We start from the raw sequence: 24,707 nt of genomic DNA, 5'->3' as shown, positions 1-24,707 counted from the left end.
CTCGGCGTCTTCTTGCTTCCTTCCAGAACGGTACTCTTCCTGTAGCCATGCTTCTACGACGACATTCAGTATATCCCAGTCTCAGGGCATGTACATGGGGGGAGAGTTAATGATGGCTAGTTCCTGCGGGGTGACCACCTCCTCCCAGATGGAAAGCCAGTGGCCGAAGGGGTACCGGCGGAGGGAGAGGGAAGGCTTAGGCTGGTCCGGTGGGGTGGGGGGTATGGCTTGTCCATGATGGCCCAGGTCCTATCCTGCAGAGCCGCTGCAATTGCCTTGAGATCTGGCTGCGGGTGACACACTCCTGGGAGCTGGAGGCACCATCTCTTCTTCCTTGGTGGCTTCTCAATGTGAGAGGAGCCGGACGGTGCCTTGGCACCTGTGCTTGCAGCTGTCCCCGTAGTGGGGGGCGGCCCAGGCATCACGTCATCGGTTTCAATGGGCGCCACCACCTGCATAGCTGCAGGGGGCGAGGTGGCGCACGTCTGCGTGGCAGCGTCGATCCCCACTGGTCGCACCGTGGGTGAGGCGGGCGTGGGGCCGGGCACCATCTTCTTGTCCAGAACTCGCAGCTCCTCGCGCAGCTGCTGGAGCTGACGATGAACGGCAACGAGTTCTGCTTTGAGTGCGGCCGGTTCTGCCGCAAAGGGGGCTTGGAGGCCGGCCATGGCGTCGTCAGTGGTGGCTTCGTGTCGGCGCGGCTCACACCCCTCACCGGAGCGGGGGGGCAGGGCGGCCATCATGGCGCTTGACACCGCCGCGCAGGGCATGGTGCAGCTGGCTGACGTCGTGAGTCCCTGAGGTAGCTGCAGCTACGCGAGTTGGCGGTGTGTGGCCCGCCACAGTTTGCGCAGCTGCTAGCTGCCCCACAAGGCTTCATGCAACTGCGGGTGTCGTGGGCTGCCGCGCACTTCAAGCACGTGACGGCGTTCTTGCAATCACGCGCAGTATGGCCCAGACACTGGCAATTGTAGCACTGCAGGCTCTTGCTGTTCTGCTGCGTGCGCTTGCGCTTTGGCTGCCGTTGGCAGCCGCCGCTGTACCCCATCGCATGGATGAGAACTTCTAGTGCGGTGGCAATCTACTTCCCTTTTCGTCCAGCCATGGCATTGGGCTGTGGCGTTGGCGTGTGCGATGATGGTAACGAAGTGAGACGCAGTGAGTCGAGCAGCGGAATCCACCTCAACGGGGACAACCACACGAACCAACGGGGGACCACCAACCGGTACGTCGTCGTGTTGCGATGCTGTTCTTTTACGGTGATGAACATTAGTCTTCGTCTTCCGTGGCGTTATTGTGTCAGTCAGAAAGGTCATTAGCTCGTACCACGGCCAATTGGATTGGAAAGGCGGCATGTCACCTTTGTCTCCTGAACGTTCAGTGCGAGTTTTTTTGAGTTCAGAGCGGAAAGTGTCACGTAGGTTCTTCCATTTATTCTTGAGTACCTCGCCTGAATATATATAGACGTGAAAATATGCGTAAATAATTAAGTACACTGTATACTTAATACATTTTTTGTCCTTAGCACATTAACTGCAAATCCTACGAAGATCCTACACATCCTTCAATTACGCTCATTTCATTCTTTTTCAGATATTTGTCGGTTGGGATGTCTTTCCATGCACTGTCACAGTCATTTCGGATGGGTCTAACTACAGTCGCACAATGTGTGCATGAAACGTGCGCCACAATATGTGAAATTTTGAGCCCTGTACAACTGCCTTCTCCTACTATACCACTGCTTCAAACCGCTACAAAACACATGTATGCCAAATGGAATTTCCCGAATTGTGTGGGGGTCACTGATGGTAAGCATGTTCGGGTTAAATGTCCCCCTCATTCTGGGACAATGTATTACAATTACAAAAAATATTTTTCGCTTGCTTTACTAACTGCAGCCGACGCTAACTGCAGATTAATAGCAGTTGATATTGGAGGCTATGGCAAGTAATCAGATGGTGGCACATTTAGAGCAAGTAACTTGTACAATAATATTTTGAACGAAACTGAAAACTGGTCTCCACCGAAAGAACTACCAGGTACGTCAGTAAAAGTCCCATTAGTGTTGGTTGGAGATGAAGCCTTTCCACTACTGGAAAACTTAATGCGCCCTTTCCCTGGACTGTCACTGACTGAGGAAGAGAGGTTATTTAACAGGAGGCTGTTGAGGGCTAGTACAGTGGTGGAGCCGGCCGAAGTGGCCGTGCGGTTAAAGGCGCTGCAGTCTGGAACCGCAAGACCGCTACGGTCGCAGGTTCGAATCCTGCCTCGGGCATGGATGTTTGTGATGTCCTTAGGTTAGTTAGGTTTAACTAGTTCTAAGTTCTAGGGGACTAATGACCTCAGCAGTTGAGTCCCATAGTGCTCAGAGCCATTTTTGAACAGTGGTGGAACGCACTTTCGGAATAATGGCCAGCAAGGGGCGTTTCCTCCGAAAGGAAATTGAAACTTCCATAGAACAAGCAGTCATTATTATTCAGTCCATCTGCGTCTTGCACAATATAATAATCGATAAAGATGGGCCTAACATTTCCCTTCAATGGGCTATTGGGCAGGACATAACAGAACACAGTGCTTTAGCAGCATGCTTCCGAAATGACAGAGCAAACAGCAGTGCTTCAAGAAGAACGAGGAGTGTCAGAGAGGCCTTCAAAAACTATGTCAACAGTAATTAATGCAAATATATTTCATGTCGAAATTATCAAATACTGTAACTATTGTGAACGTCATTTCATTATCAAAATACTGTAATAGTATCTATACACAATTAAAATTAGAAAATAAACGAAGTTGTTTGCGTTACTTATTTCTTGGAGTCTTGTAGCTATTTATTTTACTTTTTTGTACTTACTGTCTGTTCCACAATCTTCAGCTATTTCATTCCATGCTTGACGAACAAAATCACTATTGTCGTAATATTTATTTTTCTGGTCCCACAACACAGGGCGTTCAAGCACATTGTTAATTAGTCTTTCGACGTCCACCGCAAGCAAGTAATTACTCCAGACGCAAGCGCAAACAAGCAATTGCTCCAAACACTCGTGCGAAACACAAACTCGGTTGCGACTACAGCGGAGTCATCGCATCGCACCACATCACGTCGCTCGGCCCTGCCTGCAGTCTAAACGGGCACCGCTCTGTTGCCACTGCTAAACCAAGCCTGCCCATTGTCACGCGATTTCAGTGCGTCATCGCTCGGCTCAGCTCGGCATCGCATCGTGGGGAGAGTAAATTTAGCCTGACGCCATCTTGCCACATTAGTTTGTAATATACCTCACTTTCTTTTTTACGAAAGTGGTGGGTACTAAAGTGCTCGACAGATAATCTGATGGTTCTGTACTACTGATTGTGCTAAATCTTTATTACAATAATGCTAAAATATTTACAAGTTTATTTGAGTGGCATGATGTTCTCATTAAGCAGGAACACACTGCGGAGAGGGGGGGGGGGGGGGAGAATTCAATGAAGGCTTCCATAAAACATGGATTACCTGAACATGAACAGAGTAGAAGAAAGAATCTTTAACAAATTGCAACATAACAGGATGTCAAAACTGTATCTTTAATTTTTACATTTGCCTTATCCTTATTAAGCAATTGTGTAAAATTGGGTGTTGTTTCTAGAAGATATGACTGAGAAAACTTAAACATAAAATGTAGTGGATTAATACTAACCTCAAATTCTGGTTTTGAAGGGTAGCTGAAGCAAACATTGCTGAAAGAGACCGATGGTAAAAAATCGAGTGGTTCTTTCACATCTTCTGGGCACCTGTCCATCATCGGTTTCCTGTCGATAATGGCGAACACCTGCATCATAAGAGTAACTATTCACAGCAAATACAGCAGTGAGGCTAACTTGACTTCTAAAGCAACTTTCAGCTCCTACAATTACAACATATCAGTTGTATTCATACACAATGCTGATTTCTGTTTTGATATAAATTTTATTTTCAGTTTTCTGAGCATGCATTGTTGAATGTACGTCTCCTACAGTTGCAAAATGTACTATAACTATGTAAAAATTAATAAAAACAGTTTAATAACTGGTATAAGTACAGTCTGTAAACTTTTTTGAGCTCTAATAAAGAGATGAGAGAATGGAATTGGAAAAAGAGAGGCCTCGTCCATTGTACAGATTTACAGACCAGTGTAGGTTAAAAATTATTGGATAGTAAAAGGGAGGGGGGGGGGGGGCAGGTCAGGCCCAGTCGACATTATGTACCACGGAGACTATACATGTGTTTTGTGATTTGTAACAAGCAACTGTCTTCTCTGGGGATGGTGAGCTACTATTTTCAAAAACACTTCATAGTTAGCACCCACAATAGGTCAAGATCAAAAAGAGCCTTGTCACTTCTTGCAGTGTAGCCAACCTGGACATGTCACAGTGAAATGAAATAGTGCATTTAGTAGTGGTTAATATTGTGTTACTGCAGTAGTGCTTAATCATCTATGTTGGCACTATCAATGCAGAAGCTAGTTTGAACAACACACTGCTTTGCCAGATATGGTCTTAGTGGAGGTGGTATCCCCGTGCCTTCTTTTGGCCTTTGAACTGAGTTACCCAGCCATTTATTAAGGGATCTATGGTTTAACATGAACTTTGATCCATAGCACAATAACATTTGCCTATATTTTGGATATTTAAATCGGGTATACAATACGCCAAGCACTAGTTGTCACAAAAACTGTGTTTTCCATCCGATCAAAACAATTTTGCAACTATTTGACTTTATTTTGGTTATAGTACTGAGTCAGATTAAATATTATAACATTTTCAGAGTAAAAGCAAAAGTTATTGACAACAGAAAAGCACATTTAGTGTACACAGTTAGATGTCTGGGTTCCAACTAAGCTGGGGTTTTAAAAGACGAACAAAAAGCTTTCTGCCTCTGGCAACAGGCTGGGCCACAACCGCCTTAACTTCCACTCTTTTTAGCCTCCCTCACTCTTCCGCACATTTGATCATAGCAGATGAAAGTGACTTGTCATGAAGTATAGCTTCCTACATTCATACCACTACTCCACACTAGTGTGAGCTCTGAAGACAATGCTTGGGTCAACAACACAAAGATGACACTTGACTTCATGGAAAAATCTGAGTCCACGTATACATGAACAAGACTAAAAATAAAAGTTTCTGATTAACTTTAGTACAAAGATATTAATGGAAGAAAGAAATAATTAATGTTTTGGCACCAAGCTACAATAGTTACAGGTTCAACAAGCGGGAGGTGACTGAGCCAGTTAAGTCCATTGTTTGAAATTATAAGTTTTCCGAAAGGTTTGCAATGGGGACAGAAGCAGTAATTTACAATAACCTGGGGATAAATCACAGATTCAAATATACAATAACTTGGGGATAAATCACAGCTTCAAATATCTTTTATTAATTCTGTATTTAAAAAAAGACACGATAAATACAGTCCTGAACCATAGTACAGCACTAGGATCAGTTAATAAAAAGTGTGCCTCCAGCAAGTCAGAAGCTACAGGGGTCGTTTTATGAGATGGTGGTGGTCCCAACAGGATCAGTTTAAGCACGAGCTACACAAATGGCCACTTGGGGTGTCGAGCTGAGAGGGGTGCTCCAGAGGGCCCCAGTGCAAAATTTGTATACAATATGTAATGTTATTATTATTATTTATTACTACATAAGATTTATTACTAAAAAAGACTATTTTTTTATTTAAAGTAAAGAAATTAAATACTAAATTTTTGTGCTATTCCAAACCACACAAGCATAAAAGTATTACTGAAAATAAGTAGGGTGAAACACAACCAGTGACATTGTTTCTTGATGGGGCAGGGAGTGATGGAAGAGAGGTGAGAGGTGGGTCCTTTGTCTGACAAAGCAGCAGGTTGCCAGACATGAAGGCTCATCACGGTGTATGGATGAGAGACAGGACAATCATTGCAGCCAGCAGGGATTCTCTGACAAGAAGGACATGGCACCTGGCTTCAATGCACACCACCACCATCTGCTGCTGTTTTGAAGATTCTCTCTAGAATCACGGGTTAGTTCAGCTATGCCAAGGCTGCACTTATTAGATGGATACTAGTCTCGAAAGTAAAGGTGGCTGCCATTCATTGCACCACATAAAGGTGGAATCAAGAGGTAGTTTGAGAATATTTTTCCATGCAAGCAGCCTATGTCTTTGACACTGCCTATCAGGTTTCCCACCAATGACAGGCTTCAGGTCTGATGTTCCTCATACTCACCCCACTTTGTCTATGCTTTCTGTGTAAAAGGTAAAGGTGCATATTTCTGTTATCTTGAACAGTATTGTGCCATATTTGGTAAACGTGGGGAAAAAATATGTCAAGCTTTAGTAAAACTGTTACAGTGCAATACTGAATTTTCCTCATTAACAAACATTGCCAGAGAGAAAAGAAGTGATGGATAAAAATCCTGGGACTAATGGGATCAGACCTGAAACCTTTTGACCTGTAGTCTCAAGCTTAAACACTGAACCCCTGAACCAAGTGGGCTGCCATGAAACACTAGTGGTCCAAACTCCTCTGGCTCCTTCATACTCCCAATTAGTGCTAAAAATAAGTTTACATATTGTAAGCTATTCTTTTACCCTGCATGTACAGCAAGTTCCTAATTAAAAAGTCTTCTTGAAGCATGAGTACACCAGTTCAAGGAAAATAGCTGCCTACAGTGTCAGAGGCAACAATATGTTGATGTTGAGAGTCGCTGTTCGGTGTCGAAGACTATAACAGCTGATAGATGGGAAGCAAATCCAGTGCTGGAGAACGCCTACGCCTACCAGTGAGCAAGTATACTCTCCAGTGCCATCTTCTCCCTGTCAATAACAGAAGTCACTATTGCTGCAGTGTGTACCTCTGCTCACAACACATCACAGTGTACAACAAAGACTACAACAGATACAGGAAGACCACCAGCCACCTAGACTGATGAGTGGCGGATATCAAAAACTACATGAGGCAAAGTATCCTGCATACTGAGACAGCACACCATTTAAGCAATTGGTGTACGAATTCTCAAGGAGGGATGTTTACTTGGTATGAACTAGGCCTGATACCTCTCATACAAGAATCTAATGTCCAATCATTGTTGTGACCTACAAAAAATAAGCAAACACGTCTATGGTTACAGTATTTATAGGACATCAGGCATCCCTTAAACTTGAATTACTGTATCCTTGTGGCTGGCAAAAGTTAAACTTCACAAGAAAGTAAGTGAAGTGGGAAAAACTGACACTTGAGTTCCAAAATTTCAGTGTCTATCACAGGATGTAGTCAGTGACCACAAATAAGAGTGTGAGCAAGTTCAGAGTTGCCCACATGGCGTAGGCCATGCTGGCACAGATATCCTGAGAGAATGTTTCTGAATCTATCATCGAGCATCACTGACTGAGTCACAATCCTGTGGTAGTACAACAGGATGAGATGGAAAAATCGGTCTGTTGAGGTGGCCCAAAAGTCTCTGAAGAGATCTGACATCTGCTCTATCTGTACACGTGTGACTGATGTCAAAGATATAGGAACTAAATGCATCCACTTCTTCAACTACAGCACCCTGAACTCTGACTTACGCAAGGCAATGCACCACTCCATTGCTCTTGAATTGTGTCAGTATACTATGTGTAATATTCGTTCAATGTACATGAAGGTTCTTGTGTTTGCTCTGCCTCCTACCCATCCACCAATGGACCTCACACCTATTGAGCATATACTCATATATGGCATCATGATACCAGATGTGGCCATCTACGACACAGATCCTACCAAATTTCCTGATTTGTCATCAGTGCTTGAATGATCATGGATCAGGGTGGCAACCGAAGCACGGTCAGTGTATTGTAGAGGCAATGTGAAGACTTACCACCACCACCATCAGGACAGAAGGTGATGCAACAGGCTTCTACATGGAAATGAAGTCCCATGCTTCTTGACAGAACATAGGGGAATAATGCAGGAGACCCACGCTGCCATACTAAGCAAGGTCCTTATGGAGGTGGTTTGCCGTTGCCTTCCTCTGACCATAATGGGAATGAATGATGATGATGAAGATGACACAACACCACCCACTCATCTCGGGGCTGGTGAAAATCCCTGACCCCGCCAGGAATTGAACCCGGGACCCCGTGCTCGGGAAGCGAGAATGCTACCACAACTCGGGAAGCAAGAATGCTACTGCGAGCCACAAGTGGCAGACGGCTTCTACATGTATGCATCTAATTCAGTTGTTCAGAAATATTCTGTAATTACTTCACAATATTCACATATACATTGTCAACCATAAAGAGTAAGTCTTAGTTGCTGTTCTATAACTTCATACATTTCTTCATAAGTCTTAATGCTTTTTTTAAGAGTGACCTAACACAAAGTTATGGTGTGACTATCCATTTCTGATTGGCCTTGTACTGAAGTAGTAGGCAGTTTCATAGGTGTCACCAAGATCAAGTAAGCATTGCAAAAGAATGAAAAGTGCATTTTAATCATATGCGTAATCAGATTTGCAGTATATGGCTACATCAACTCATGAACATGCAGTGGCCTGTTCTGCTGCCAGTATCTTTCTGCGGTTCCAGGAGTGGTGATGTCATTCATTACCATTCACTTGGATAGATTTTTATACTGTGTCACATGTTCTTGTGGATCTATAATAATGTTACTTGTTCAGCAACATTCAGAAATGTGCCTTCATTTAACAGAACATCTGAAATTAGTCTTGAGAACTATATCACATTTGTAAAGGACAGAACTGAACTGTTGAGCAACATAGATTTTTTAATTTCGGTTTTCTTCATGGTGTTAATTAACTGACAGTGTTAGGCACAGATCCAAAAGGGGGGCGGTGGGGGGGAGTGGCAATCATGTGGTCATGACTCCCCGCATCCCAAAGAATATTTAACTAAAAGAGTTTATATTTTACATGACAATTTCCAAACTTATCAGCTAACTATCTGAGTGTAAAGTAGCATGAAAATAGTCTTGTTAATGGGAAAAAATTCTGGAAAACAGCAAGCTGTGTTTAACATATGATACTTTTCAATCACTTGTCTGAAGACTTAACACATGGATGGGCTTGCAGCCTGACGGTTGGAGAAATCATATCAGACAAGTAAAAGTGCCCCCCCCCCCCCCTCTCTCCATAGGCTGAGATTACCTTCTGCCCACCTCAAGTCCAACACAGTTTGTGAGTCCACAGAGGAAACCAGCAAAGCACAGGAAGTTGAGTAAGGCAAGACTGAAAAACTCCTCACTAAAAAGACTGATTTTCCTGAATGTTAGCCAAAACAACTGAAATGAACAGCAAACCCCCTATTTATATGCTTGCATGGCCATACTCTGCAGATATGTGTAGGGTCATGTCACTTCGGTGTCATGTTAGACTTATACCTTGGGAGTACTAGCTACAGATGACCTTGAGAGGGTTGTTAGGTTACACATGAGGCAATTGGGCATACTAGATGGTCTTGACCATGGGTATCAGGCTACACATCCTGCCCACATATCCCTCCCCTTCCCCCCTAGGCCTGTCCACACGCTTTATGAGGACTTCTGGCTTCATTTTACACTTAACCTTGGCCATACTGGCGCAGATTCATGGTCATCCCAACCCCCTACCACCAAAGCCTGTCCATATACCTGATCAGGACTTCCAGTGTAGAGTTACATTTGGCCTTGAGAGGGGATATCAAGTTATATAGGAGGCAATTCCACTAGTTATATTCAATGTCACACCCCAATTACCTGATGTATTACATTGAATCAGTTCAATACCCTGATAAAGACTTCCAGAAAAGGTCAAGTCATCTCTGGATGGGAAAATGAAGGTCATCCCCTGGACCAATGGGAGTCAAAATCCCCTCACCCTCCCCTCCCCATCACCCTTCTCCTCCTCCTCTTCCTCTTCCTCTTCCTCTCTTGCTTTCATAACCAGAGCACTTGAGTGAGTAGCTTCATTCTTGAGCTAGACACCATAGAGAGAGGATGCAGTTTGTTATAAACAATAATTTGCTCTTTTTAGGGAAAGGATAAGGAAAGAATAACAATGTTTTAGCAAAATAATTTGTGATTTATTAACAACTTGTCATACAATTTGTTAACAATAACATTTTTACAATACTTTTCAGTCCCTATATACAATATATTCATTTCAATCAATTTTTCTATATACAAAATGTTGGAAATGGAAATAGTAGCAGCTGGTAACAAAAACTCACACACACAACTATATACATGTTTACAAGTACACATAGTGTGCAGTCATTCACACATACTCGCACAAAACTATGCCAAGCAGTTCTTCCAGCTATTACCCACACACATACAGATATACTTGTTCACTATTTACAGGTAAATACAAAGCCACACAATCAAACACTAAATAAACAGTGTGAGTATAGGGGGGTCTGTATCCTGTTCCTAAAGATGAACCATTTGTCGTCAAGACATGACAGTCTGACTTTCAGCTGCAGTGCAATTTGTAACTCAGGGCCTTGTGATCGAAAGACTACCTGGTACACCGTATGTGGAGTGGCACCAACACCCTTAAGCAGGTACCTATTGTAATCCTTTATCGTAAGAGCTTTGGAAGCCGCATGATCACACACTCAGCCCACCTTTGGGAGCCATCTGTATCACCGAAATGCTCAACAAGGAAGTGAGCATCATACCCACTCAAATGAAAGAATATGGGTCTGTGTTGTGGCTGTTGGTATTTCAAAATGCATGCATTGTGAGTACAGTCTCTTGCAAATTGAACATTGGAAAATAGTTATCATAAATCCTGCAACTACCCATGTACCGTTTTTGAGCTCAGAGAGCAATCATCTTGTTGAAATATCCCCAACATATGATTCAAATTTGTTGAGGTAAGAATCATACAAGCATACAGAGTGATCACTGCTGCATATGGTACTTTCAGTGCTGTGAATGTAGTATGAGAGGCATTGAGGTCACCTTCACAGTGACCCACAGGAGCCAGGAAATAATCACAGTCAGCACACAGGGACATCGCTTGTGGTGGTGAGCATTCTCAAACTTTAAGATCTTTTTATCCTCAATTGTCATTTCCACAAGTACTGGTTGCTGTCTGGACCAGTCAATGAGATGTATTTCTTGAATCTCACTCTATATAAAAGAGTTGAGGCATGCACTACAAAAATATCATGCACTTTTTTTGTACTCACTGGAAAGAAAGTAGGTGGTACATGCCTTTCATCCACAAGCAATACTGCTTCTTGCCCTCAGAGCTAATCTATATGTTTCATTTGCTGACCACCTAATCTTGAAAAGTAGAGGAATCCAACTACTTTATGCTTTACCTATTTCTGCACAGTGTGCTCTGTCATCTTCTAGCTTGCTATTATCCACATCCAGACTGTAAACTTGATTCTGCTTCTCAAAATTTGGTTGGTCTATGAGCTTTAGGGGAATGACATGTTTTTAAAGTTATAAAGCCCACAGACATTAGATGTTAGGTATGTATCCGGAAGCACTGCATTTATCGGGTAATTCCTATCACAAGGCAGAAGCTACTATACAAAGCAAAATCTATCCCATTGGAAGTATTCTGGACATTAATAAATGCTTTTCAGCAGCAGTCTCTTTTTGAATGGGGATGCAACAAACCCCCACCCACCAATAAGTGGATCAAAGACATATGAGTATACAGGGTGATTTTTTACACCTTGTACAAACTTTAGGTACTGATCAATGAGAGGATATGGAACAAGAAAGCTCTATTGAATTTATGTCCGGAAATGCATGGTTTCATGCTAGAGACCATTTATTCAATCATACATTGTTACAGAGACTGCGGTCTCATACACGCTGAAGCATGCAGCCACAGTTACAGTATGCAAGGTTTCCTCATAGAGAGTGGTACTGTTCCTCATACGTCATGCCCTAGTGTCCTCTCCTGCCTTAATAATTGGTAATGTTGTGTCCGATTCACATCTCTTGTTGACACTTTGTAGTTGATGTGATACAGTTGTATGATTCTGTAGTCAAATTGAGAGCTTGCCAACATGGTTTTTACTTATTCTCCATGACAATTATTATTATCTTTGTCACTTGCAGTGTATGCAGGGCTTACTAGCTACAGACTTTCCACACTCGGAGCAGCTTTGTCACTGGTTTCTTCATCAGGCAACCATGATTCCGGGATTTGTGTCATACATCCTATGAACAGATGAAGTCACCTTTATGTGGAGGGGTATCTTCAACTTACATAACAGTCATTTGTGGACTAGTGTGCAGAACACCCATAGTATGGGCACAGCGAATCATAAGCATCGGTGCAGCTGGAACATGTGGGCCGAGATAATTGGCGATAGTATTTTGGGACTAGTCTTCCTTTCATATCACCTGACAGGCTGGAACTATTGGAGTTTCTTGTGGGTAACTTTGCTTTCGCTACTGGAAGAAGTGCCATTGATGATTCAAAGGGTGGCTGCTACATAATGGTGCTCCAGCCCACATCGCCGATAATGTCTGGACACATCTCAATCATGTCTTCCCTGGTCGATGGATCAGATGAGGGTGTCCAGTTGCATTGTATTCACTGGATCTCAACACATGCAATTGCTGGTTATGAGGCCATCTCATAAGTACTGTTTATGCAGAGCCCATTTCAGATGTGAAGACACTGCAACAGCGCATTCATGCTGCCTTTGACACTGTTCAGATGCAGCCTGGCTGATGTGAGTGTGTGAGACAGAACATGCCACAGTGCATACATGCATTCGTTGAGGAATGTGGAAACCATTTTCAGTACATACTGTCACTATGGCTCTGTGAGAATGTGTGATTGAATAAATGGTCTCCAGCATCGAAGCCATGTATTTCCCCAGTTTGTACATGGTGGAAAGAATCACACTGTATATCAAAACAGAATATTTGGCTGAGTGCCTTACCAGACCATCTTTCTTGCATTTCATAATATGTCTGCTTGTGTCTGTATATGTGTGGATGGATATGTGTGTGTGTGTGTGCGAGTGTATACCCGTCCTTTTTTCCCCCTAAGGTAAGTCTTTCCGCTCCTGGGATTGGAATGACTCCTTACCCTCTCCTTTAAAACCCACATCCTTTCGTCTTTCCCTCTCCTTCCCTCTTTCCTGATGAAGCAACCGTTGGTTGCGAAAGCTAGAATTTTGTGTGTGTATTTGTGTTTGTTTGTGTGTCTATCGACGTGCCAGCACTTTCGTTTGGTAAGTCACATCATCTTTGTTTTTAGATATATTTTTCCCACGTGGAATGTTTCCCTCTATTATATTAATAATGTACTTAGGTTGGCTTGAGTTGTTGCACCCCATATTTCTACAGCATAGTTTAAGTTTTAGATTAGATTAGATTAGATTAGATTAATATGAAAACGATATTTCGTAATGATGTGGAACGAGTCGAATTTTCCAATACATGACATAATTAGGTTAATTTAACAACATACTTAAGTTAATATAACAACTTTATTTTTTGTGTTTTTTGTTTTTCTTTATTTTTTATTTTTATTTTTTAATTTTTTTTTCCCTTAATTTATATCTAAAAATTCCTCTATGGAGTAGAAGGAGTTGTCATTCAGAAATTCTTTTAATTTCTTCTTAAATACTTGTTGGTTATCTGTCAGACTTTTGATACTATTTGGTAAGTGACCAAAGACTTTAGTGCCAGTATAATTCACCCCTTTCTGTGCCAAAGTTAGATTTAATCTTGAATAGTGAAGATCATCCTTTCTCCTAGTATTGTAGTTATGCACACTGCTATTACTTTTGAATTGGGTTTGGTTGTTAATAACAAATTTCATAAGAGAGTATATATACTGAGAAGCTACTGTGAATATCCCTAGATCCTTAAATAAATGTCTGCAGGATGATCTTGGGTGGACTCCAGCTATTATTCTGATTACACGCTTTTGTGCAATAAATACTTTATTCCTCAGTGATGAATTCCCCCAAAATATGATGCCATATGAAAGCAATGAGTGAAAATAGGCGTAGTAAGCTAATTTACTAAGATGTTTATCACCAAAATTTGCAATGACCCTTATTGCATAAGTAGCTGAACTCAAACGTTTCAGCAGATCATCAATGTGTTTCTTCCAATTTAATCTCTCATCAATGGACACACCTAAAAATTTGGAATATTCTACCTTAGCTATATGCTTCTGATTAAGGTCTATATTTATTAATGGCGTCATACCATTCCCTGTACGGAACTGTATGTACTGTGTCTTATCAAAATTCAGTGAGAGTCCGTTTACAAGGAACCACTTAGTAATTTTCTGAAAGACAGTATTGACAATTTCATCAGTTAATTCTTGTTTGTCAGGTGTGATTACTATACTTGTATCATCAGCAAAGAGAACTAACTTTGCCTCTTCATGAATATAGAATGGCAAGTCATTAATATATAATAAGAACAACAAATGACCCAAGACTGACCCTTGTGGAACCCCATTCTTGATAGTTCCCCAGTCTGAGGAATGTGCTGATCTTTGCATGTTACGAGAACTACTTATTTCAACTTTCTGCACTCTTCCAGTTAGGTACGAATTAAACCATTTGTGCACTGTCCCACTCATGCCACAATACTTGAGCTTGTCTAGCAGAATTTTATGACTTACACAGTCAAAAGCCTTTGAGAGATCACAAAAAATCCCAATGGGTGGTGTTCGGTTATTCAGATCATTCAAAATTTGACTGGTGAAAGCATATATGGCATTTTCTGTTGAAAAACCTTCCTGGAAACCAAACTGACATTTTGTTAGTACTTCATTTTTACAGATATGTGAAGCTACTCTTGAATACATTACTTTCTCAAAAATTTTGGATAAAGCTGTTAGAAGGGAGATTGGACGGTAATTGTTGACATCAGATCTATCCCCCTTTTTATGCAAAGGTATAACAATAGCATATTTCAGTCTATCAGGGAAAATGCCCTGTTCCAGAGAGCTATTACACAGGTGGCTGAGAATCTTACTTATCTGTTGAGAACAAGCTTTTAGTATTTTGCTGGAAATGCTATCAATTCCATGTGAGTTTTTGCTTTTAAGCAAGTTTATTATTTTCCTAATTTCAGAGGGAGAAGTGGGCGAGATTTCAATTGTATCAAATTGCATAGGTATGGCCTCTTCCATTAACAGCCTAGCATCTTCTAATGAACACCTGGATCCTACTATATCCACAACATTTAGAAAATGATTATTAAAAATATTTTCAACTTCTGACTTTTTGTTCGTAAAGTTTTCATTCAATTTGATGGTAATACTGTCTTCCTCTGCTCTTGGTTGACCTGTTTCTCTTTTAATAATATTCCAAATTGTTTTAATTTTATTATCAGAGTTGCTGATTTCAGACATGATACACATACTCCTGGATTTTTTAATAACTTTTCTTAATATAACACAGTAGTTTTTATAATTTTTGATAGTTTCTGGTTCACTACTCTTTCTTGCTGTCAGATACATTTCCCTTTTTCGGTTACAAGATATTTTTATACCCTTAGTAAGCCATGGTTTGTTACAAGCTTTCTTACGAGTATATTTAACCATTTTCTTGGGGAAGCAGCTTTCAAATGCATTTACAAAAATGTCATGAAATAAATTATATTTTAAATTGGCATCAGGTTCACGGTACACCTCATCCCAGTCTAACTGCTGTAGGCTTTCCCTGAAATTTGCAATTGTTAAATCGTTGACTGAACGTACTACTTTGGAGGACTGTTTAGTATTGCTGAATGGAGCTATGTCATATATTGTAACTAGCTGAGCACCATGATCAGAAAGACCATTCTCAACAGGCTGAGCATTTATCTGGTTAAACTTATCTTGGTCTATAAAGAAGTTATCTATCAGTGAGCTGCTATCCTTTACCACCCGAGTAGGAAAATCAATAACGGGTGTCAAATTGAAAGAACCGAGTAATACTTCAAGGTCATTTTTCCTATTACCCTCTTTCAGAGAATCTACATTGAAGTCCCCACGAATAATAATTTGCTTCCCCCTGTCTGACAGATAGCACAACAAGGAGTCCAAATTTTTCAGAAATAGATGAAAATTTCCTGATGGGGACCTATATACAGTTACAATTATAAATGTGCCTTTATTTAATTTAAGCTCACAGGCACATGCTTCTATATGTTTCTCTACACAAAACTTTTTTGTTTCTATACTTTTTGCACAATGATAACTTTTGACATATATGGCAACTCCTCCTTTCTCCATATTTTCTCTCATTACATGTGCAGAGAGCTTATATCCACTTACATTTACCTTATCCATATCAGTAACAATGTGATGCTCAGACAGGCATAGTATATCTATTTCATTTTCAGCTTCTAAATCTTCTAAACAAACCAGAAGCTCATCTACTTTATTCTTTAAACTCCAAATATTTTGATGAAATATACTTACATTATTTTTAATCATACTTTTATGAGAACCTTTCCTTATTCTAACATTTGCAGTACTCTCCTGTCTGAGTTTCTCATTGATGAGAATAGGGCATGATAAGCAGTTTTTAGTACACACATGTCCTTACAACATTTGCTAATCATATTTAAAGCAAACACATTCTTCGACAGCTTACATGCTAAGGAATCAATATGCATGTTCCATTTGAGGCTGTCTTGGATTGTAATTCCCAAGAACTTGGTCCATTTTTCCTTTTTTACAATGTCATTTCCTATGGATAATTTCATGTCAAATTCTATTTGTTTCCTTGTGTTAAATTCCATCATTGCAGTCTTTGAAGCACTTACATTTAGATGGCTTTCATTAAAATACTTCACTATTTCATTGTTGGTAATGAGGATCACCCTGTGGCTAAACATGCCTTGGTGCACAGCCAGCACATCTTGGCACAGTGTTACACCGTCCGGGTTATCTGGATACTTCCCACCAACACCAACCTATCCGAACTCCGGAGATGGGAACTTGCCCTTCAGTATATCCTCTCTTCTCGTCATCCGCCAGGCCTCAATCTCCGCTAATTTCAAGTTGCCGCCACTCATACCTCACCTGTCTTTCAACAACTTCTTTGCCTCTACACTTCTGCCTCAACTGACATCTCTGCCCAAACTCTTTGTCTTTTAAATATGTCTGCTTGTGTCTGTATGTGTGGATGGATATGTGCGTGAGTGCGAGTGTATACCTGTCCTTTTTTCCCCCTAAGGTAAGTCTTTCCGCTCCCGGGATTGGAATGACTCCTTACCCTCTCCCTTAAAACCCACTTCCTTTCGTCTTCCCCTCTCCTTCCCTCTTTCCTGATGAGGCAACAGTTTGTTGCGAAAGCTTGAATTTTGTGTGTATGTTTGTGTTTGTTTGTGTGTCTATTGACCTGCCAGCACTTTCGTTCGGTAAGTCACCTCATCTTTGTTTTTATATATAATTTTTCCCACGTGGAATGTTTCCCTCTATTATATCACTATTTCATTCGTTACACTGTTGCACGGTACCTACAGATTCTCATAGTCTTTGTGTTTACACACTATTGATGTGTCATCTGCATACAATATTTTTGTACAGTTAGGAGAACAATACTGTAAATCATTAAAATAAATCAAAAAAAGAAGGGGTCCCAAGACAGAACCTTGAGGCACTCCATATTTGATATCAGTAATTTTAGATTTGTAAGACCCTCTGTTTGTTTTAAGCAAGACAAATTGTTTTCTATTGCTCATATACAAAATTTATTAGCTCATAGCCAGTTCCTCTGATACCCAGATTCCACAGCTTGTCAAGTAATATGGTGATGTTGACACAATCAAAAGCTTTTTCTAGATCAAGGAACACTCCAGTTACATACGCCTTGTTCTCTATGGCCGTTATTATTTTGTCTATTCATTGTGCTGCTGCTACTGATGTTGACTTGTTTTTCATAAAGCCATTCTGATTTTCAAATATTAAATTGTGTTGACTCGGGAATGTCATTAGTCTAGTATAAATAACTTTCTCAACTACCTTAAAAAATGCAGGTAAGATTGAGATGGGGTGGTAGTTTTCAATTTTAGATTTATCACCTTTCTTGTAAATCGGGGTTACTTGTGCTGTCTTTAGACTATCTGGGAAACAACCCGATGCAATTACATCATTTACTGCTATGGCCATGGCATCAGATATGTTGTCTATGCATCTGTTCAGTGTACTGATAGACAATCCATCATAGCCTGCTGATTTTGTATTTTTTAATGACATTACTATGTTTTTGACTTCCTTGTTATTGTTTGGGGCCAAGTATATGCTTTGTTTGATTGGAATGCCTCTATATCTATGCTGAAGATTCTTAAAATGGTCATTGACAGATTTTCCAACAGAACAAAGTACTCATTAAAAACATTTGCAATCTGACATTGACATTTCATGATGTGCCCTTTATGGTTTATAGTAAAATTACTTGTTGATCTGTCCTTACAATCCCTAAAGCTATTTATTACTTTCCAAACAGCTAAACCTGTGTTAGTAGAGTTTCTTAACATTGTGGCTACATATTTACTTTTAGTTTCTAGCAGATCTTTATAGTAATCCTGATAGTTCTTAAATTCTACCTTTAGTCTATTATTATTGTTATTATTTATCATTGCATATTGGAAAAGTCTAAGTTTCTCTCTTGCTGTTTTTACTTCATGATTTATCCAGTTTTTTTTCAGTCATTTACTGTAAAGGTCATTTCTGGACATGAGACATTGAAGCAATAATAAAAATCTGATGAAAAATCACTGAAAGTAATGCTGTTTTTTTCACCCCATTGTAAGCTTTTCAGCAAACTGTTGAAATCTTTAACATTGTTGTCATTGGTGATTCTTTTTGTCCCATATTGTTTCTCTTTTCTATTGACATGAAGATTTTCAGCTTCTATCAATACCTGTACTGTGTGGTGGTCAGAAATGGCAAGCTTCAGAACTGATGCACTGCATGTAAAGTGGGACATGTTAGTTAGAATGTTGTCAATGCATGATTTTACTCTACTGACCTCTCTAGTGGGCTCGTTTATCAGAAACGTTAAGTTAAATTGAGCTAGTATTAGCATTAGTTTTTTAGATACAGAGTCAGATTAGATTAGATTAATACTTGTTCCATAGATCATGAATACGACACTTCGTAATGATGTGGAATGTGTCAGGTTAATTATAGATGTCTGTACAAGATATTAAATTACACAAAATATTGCATGACACTAATGTTTAAGTTAGGTGTGTCCCCCCCCCCCCCCCCCCCTTAATTTATATCAATTCAGCCAATGAGTAGAAGGAGTTGTCATCTAGAAATTTTTTAAATTTATTTTTAAATGTTGGTTGACTATCTGTCAGGCTTTTGATGCTGTTTGTTAGGTGACCAAAGACTTTTGTGGCAGCATTGGACAGCAAGTCAATGTTTATATCTCCACTTAGTATTGTGTTAACCCAGCCATTTTTATTGCAGTGTTTACTGTCAATGTCAACAAGCAGGTCGTTAAGAACATCAAAGAAACTATCTAGGCTACCAGATGGAGGTCTGTATAGGCCTATAATAATTAAGTTCTCTTTCCCCCACTTATAATTAACTGCTGCTAGTTCTATTACACCCTCAATGCTGAAAACACTTACATCTATTACACTATAATTACTACCACTGGCTGCAAAGATAGCTACCCCACCACCACGTTTCTCTTTTCTACTGAAGGCAGAGCAAAAGATCATGGAAAGTGGCTTACATACACTAATTAGCTCATCTGTGTACCAGTGTTCACTTATAACTAAAACATCAGGGTTATCAATTGCTGCAATGGTATCCAACTCGTTGTGCTTATTGCCAAGACTTTGAAAGTTCTGCTGAATTAATTTGAAAGTGAGTTTGGATTGTTGAACGCTTGATGGACGTGTCCCCCTACCAGAACCACTTATAAATTTATCCCTAAAAAAGAAATATCAGTTGACAGAGTGGGTTTGGTATTTTTCACTATCCATTTATTCAAGTTGGTCTGTTTCCATGTACTGGGAGCCTGGGAAGAATCAGCTTTACCTGGTGTTTTTAGCAGCCATTTGTCCAATGTCGTCTGTCTATACCCATTCCTGCAGTCTTCTTGTGTTGTGGAGCACTCATTCTTCGAATGCGTGTGTTTTGAGTATACGTTGTTCCTAGCAATTTACGATGATTTCACAAATAATGGACGCTAAGTGACTTTTTCAGCGCCAATTTAGGTGAAGGCCGTGAGTGGTGTAAAGATCTCTACTAAAATGTTGCTCGTTAATCATTTGTACATTTGTGTAACGGTTGGAAAATTTCCGCATATTGACTGTTTGTATATGCCACTGCCCTGTTTACACACGAGAATTGAGGCAAGTCATACCTGTGTGGAATATCGAGAACAATGATGTTTGAGTCATTTAGATGGTTTAGAGCAGATTTTAGGGCATTAACAGCATGTAAACCATCATTGTGTGTGATGTCATTTGCACCACCACATATTACAATGAAGTCTTCCTTCATTGTCTTTCGAGAGTTATTGTTTACAGTTGAAAGCACTTGGTCAAGACGAGCGCCAGGTTTAATAAAACCTGAAGCATTTACTTCACTGTTTACGCTTTTTATTTCATGTGCAAGGCCTCTAAGATGACTATCACCCATTAAACATACGTTTATTCTTCTTGCTGCATTTGTGGTGTTAGTTAAATTAACTGTCATCTTGAATGTTGAATTTACCTTGCTTCTGTTTACAAGTGACGGTTTTGGCTGGCGAGGTTCCACATTTTGCTTAATAACAGGCTTTTCTTTCAGATGGTGCACAATTTGATCTTTTGTAGATAGGCCTACTGCTTTTGGAGCACGGCAGGAGAATTTATTACTAAAGATGATGAAACGATTGCGCTATGGTTAGCGTTACCGGTACACCCAAAATGTGTTGGAAAACTAGAAATGGCGACGGAATCTTCGGTCACTGTGTACACTTTATTTCTGTCGAATTCACTTACGCCCCGCTTGGCGGTTTTTCGATGTGTAATGACGTATATCTGAAGTGTTGTTTTAACAAGTGGATCAACGTGTTGTTATTTATAACAATAAGGACCCAAACACCCACAAATGTATCACCAACTTTTCCATCTGGAACTATGTAGATTCTCTCAAAAATAAAAGCTCATCTGAATTTGATTGTGCTTCTAATATGGTACTAAAGATTTATTCCTATGTAATAAGTCATGTTTTATCTTAAATATGTAATGCATTATTAACTCAAGGTATTTTGCCAGAGAGACAGGAATGTGCCATTGTTAAACCCCTCTTTAAGAGAGATGATAAGAGAGATGTCAAGAACTGCAGACCTGTTTCACTACTGACATCATTTTCTTAAGTTTTGGAGATGATTCTAGAATAGTATCTCACTTGAGCAACAGTAATACCCTCACCAGATTTCAGTTTATTTCACTGAGAAGGCCATTTACATTTTCATTCACCAAATTTTACAAGTATTACATAATAAAATAGCACTAGCTGGTATTTTCTGTGACCTATCTAAGGTCACCCTATGGCTCACAGTATTTTCTTAAATAAATTGAGGTTTTATGGGATCCTTGGTACAGCCAACCAGTGGATAATGTCTTACTCAAGCAAAAAAATGCAGCAAGTTGTATTTGCTAGTCTTATGTCCCTGCTGTTCCTCATATGTATACATTCTTCTGTCTAGTACACAACAAGAACAAGAAGTTCTTTATGCAGATGACATTAGTATTGTAAGCAATCCAAGCATACATACAGAAACCCTCTCAGGGAACATTGCCTTTATCCCACACCATAGGGCATTGGGGATTCTATAGGCTAGGTCATCAACCTCTCTAGAGGGAGCTAACCCTGAAATGAAAGCTTGGTCCTCCAGGTTGGAGGCTGAATGCAGGGTTGATACCCCCGCCTTTTAAAAAGTATATTACTGCAAATAATTTAACAAGGAATGCCGGACTGTCACTATGAAGACAAACTGTGTTAGGAAACAGGAATATGTAATCGTAATTTTAATTTTATTTATTCTGCAGATCCTACATTGTGTGCAGAGAAGCACATAACGATATAGGATAAGTCAAAAATGGAGATGAGATGATACATAGCTAAAATGATTATGACAGTGATCTTGCCGGCCACTGTGGCCGAGCACTTCTAGATGCTTCAGTATGGAACCGCGCCGCTGCTACGGTCGCAGGTTCGAATCCTGCCTCGGGCATGGCTGTGTGTGATGTCCTTAGGTTAGTTAGGTTTAAGTAGTTCTAAGTCTGGGGGACTGGTGACCTCAGCTGTTAAGTCCCATAGTGCTTAGAGCCATTTTGAACTGTGATCTTATAATGATACAAATAATACATGTGTAATGCCAAGAAACAGAAAAGTGTATAGGTGGATATGTTGTGAAAAAATCAGAATTGCACACTACTTCTAGATAACTTCACATTATTAAGGGAAAGAAACATATAAGCAAATAACATGTAAATTCAAAAGTACCATATACATTTAAAAATCCATTACTAATGTAAAATAGTAAAGGTGACATGTTCATGTATTAAGGTGTTTGGGCTCACATACCAAGTACAGAACATGGACAGAAGAATTTTTTATGTTTCAAGATATCATCTAGACGATAACAACACTTCTGCAATAAATATTTACGGACAGCAGTTTTAAATTTTGAAGTGTCTTCTATTGCTTTAATTTTATTAGATAGCTTATTGTACTGTCTGTTTCCTGTTTGCAGTGGCCCATTCTGTTTTAGTGTCATGTATGCATGCTGAACATGTATATCCTGCTTTCTCCTTGTGTTACACAAATGGATATTCTGGTTAGCCAATACAAAACTGTTGCTATTTTCTAACTTTTCCTAACAAATATTATTACCTGTAAGATATATAGACATCGTAGTGGAAGGATATGAAATTTCTCAAATAAGGTCTTCCATGAGCTTCTTGCAGCAGCATTTTCTATGGCTCTTACAGTTCTCTCTTGGCATATAAAACAACTTTTGCTGGCAGGTGCCTTTCCCCAAAAGATTATGCCATATCACAGTAGAGATTCTGCCTGGGCAAAGTATACATGTTTTAGTGTCTCTTTTGATATGAAATCAGAAAGACTTTTCATAGTATAGCAAATGGTATTCAATTTATTTGTAATGTAGTTTGCATGGTGGATCCATCTTAGACCTTCTTGGATCTATATTCCAAGAACTTTTGTAGAGCTTACTTTTCAAAGGGTTCTGGTAAACAACTCTATGTCTGTTGTTAGTGGGCATTTATTTGGCACTGTGTGTAAGTGCATTGTAACTGTTTTTTCTGTGTTCATTATTAAATTGTTTCCAGAAAACCAGTCTGCAATGTGGGTGGTACAGTTTTTAATGTCATGCAGTTATTGTTCTCTGGTTTATTATCACATTTGTGCCATCTGCAAATTTTATGTAATTATGGTGTGGACTGGTCAGTTCCAAGTCATTTACAAAGAGTAGAAACAGAATTGGTCCTAGAATAAAGCCTTGTGATACACCATACTTAAGCTCTGCTTTTCTGAGCATTAGGACTTTATCTTGTTCCCTTCTTGTATAGCAGGCTCAATTACTTGCTCTCTGTTTTGGAGATATGATTTGATCCAGTCATAGACTGGGCCCCTAATACTTACGTATTCGAGTTACTTAAGGAAGATGTGATTGATGACATCAGGTGCTTTAGAGAGGTCTAGATATATGGCTGAGATACGCTCTTTGCTGTCTATCACATTTAAGACCTCATTTAGGAATGCAAAAACAGCAGTCTCAGCAGATTTAGACTGGCTCCTCCTCAAGTTGTGCTGTACTGTTGCTCCAGTTGTTTTTGGTTCTGCTACTGCTACAGTTGTTGTTGTTGTTTCTGCTGCTACTGCTGCTGTTTCTGCTACTGCTTCTGATGATGGTGTTGCTGGTGTTTCACTTATTGCTGTTGTTTGCTCTTCCACAACTACTGGGTTGTTCTATGAGCTGCTTGCATTTGGTGTGTTCACTTGTGTTAACAGAATCTCACATTTGTCTTGGAGGGTTGTAGCTTTGCTGACAGCAGATTTCCAATTTGAGTCTCCAGGTAACACACACTTCTTGTCCATGAGAGGTATGACTCCTGTATCATCACACTGCACATTTGAGATTTTATTTACTACATCCAAATTTTTGTTACTACAACATTTTTCCCAAGTTTATTTAGACAAAAACCATGTGTTGTGTGGAATCTTTTCCGCAGATTGCTTATCTTCACAAATGTTACATTTTCAAACCATCTACAAATATTTTGCATCACTGTATTTGTACTTTCAATTTCTTTGTTTACACAGGATCGTCCTCTCAAGTCGTAATGATGTGGCACTGAAAAAACAATAACATTCGTTCCTCTCAGCTCATACAATATTCTTTTTAATGAGATTAAGAGATACATCTTTTCATTCCTTGTGACATCATTAGATCCCACCAGGAAGACAGAAAAGTCCTTTTTCTCAATGAGGAAACTTTTTCCTTACTCACTGATGTAGTGGCGTTGAATTTCACTACTGGCTTTATTATGCAATTGAAATTCTGACTGCTTGTCTGCCAAAATTCAGTGGCTATATTTTGACCTTCGCTTTCTGCATATAGTTCAATTTTACATGTACTTACTGTTCGGAGCATACCAATTTTTTGCCTAACTTTGCTGTGCGTGATGTCTTGTCTGGTACTATTTATTTTGTCTTTTTTGCTAACATCAGAGTAAAGAAATGGAATACAC

The sequence above is a fragment of the Schistocerca americana genome, chromosome 3, assembly GCF_021461395.2.
Source record: "Schistocerca americana isolate TAMUIC-IGC-003095 chromosome 3, iqSchAmer2.1, whole genome shotgun sequence".
In the NCBI taxonomy this organism is placed as follows: domain Eukaryota; kingdom Metazoa; phylum Arthropoda; class Insecta; order Orthoptera; family Acrididae; genus Schistocerca; species Schistocerca americana.
Note: the sequence above shows the minus strand (reverse complement) of the source record.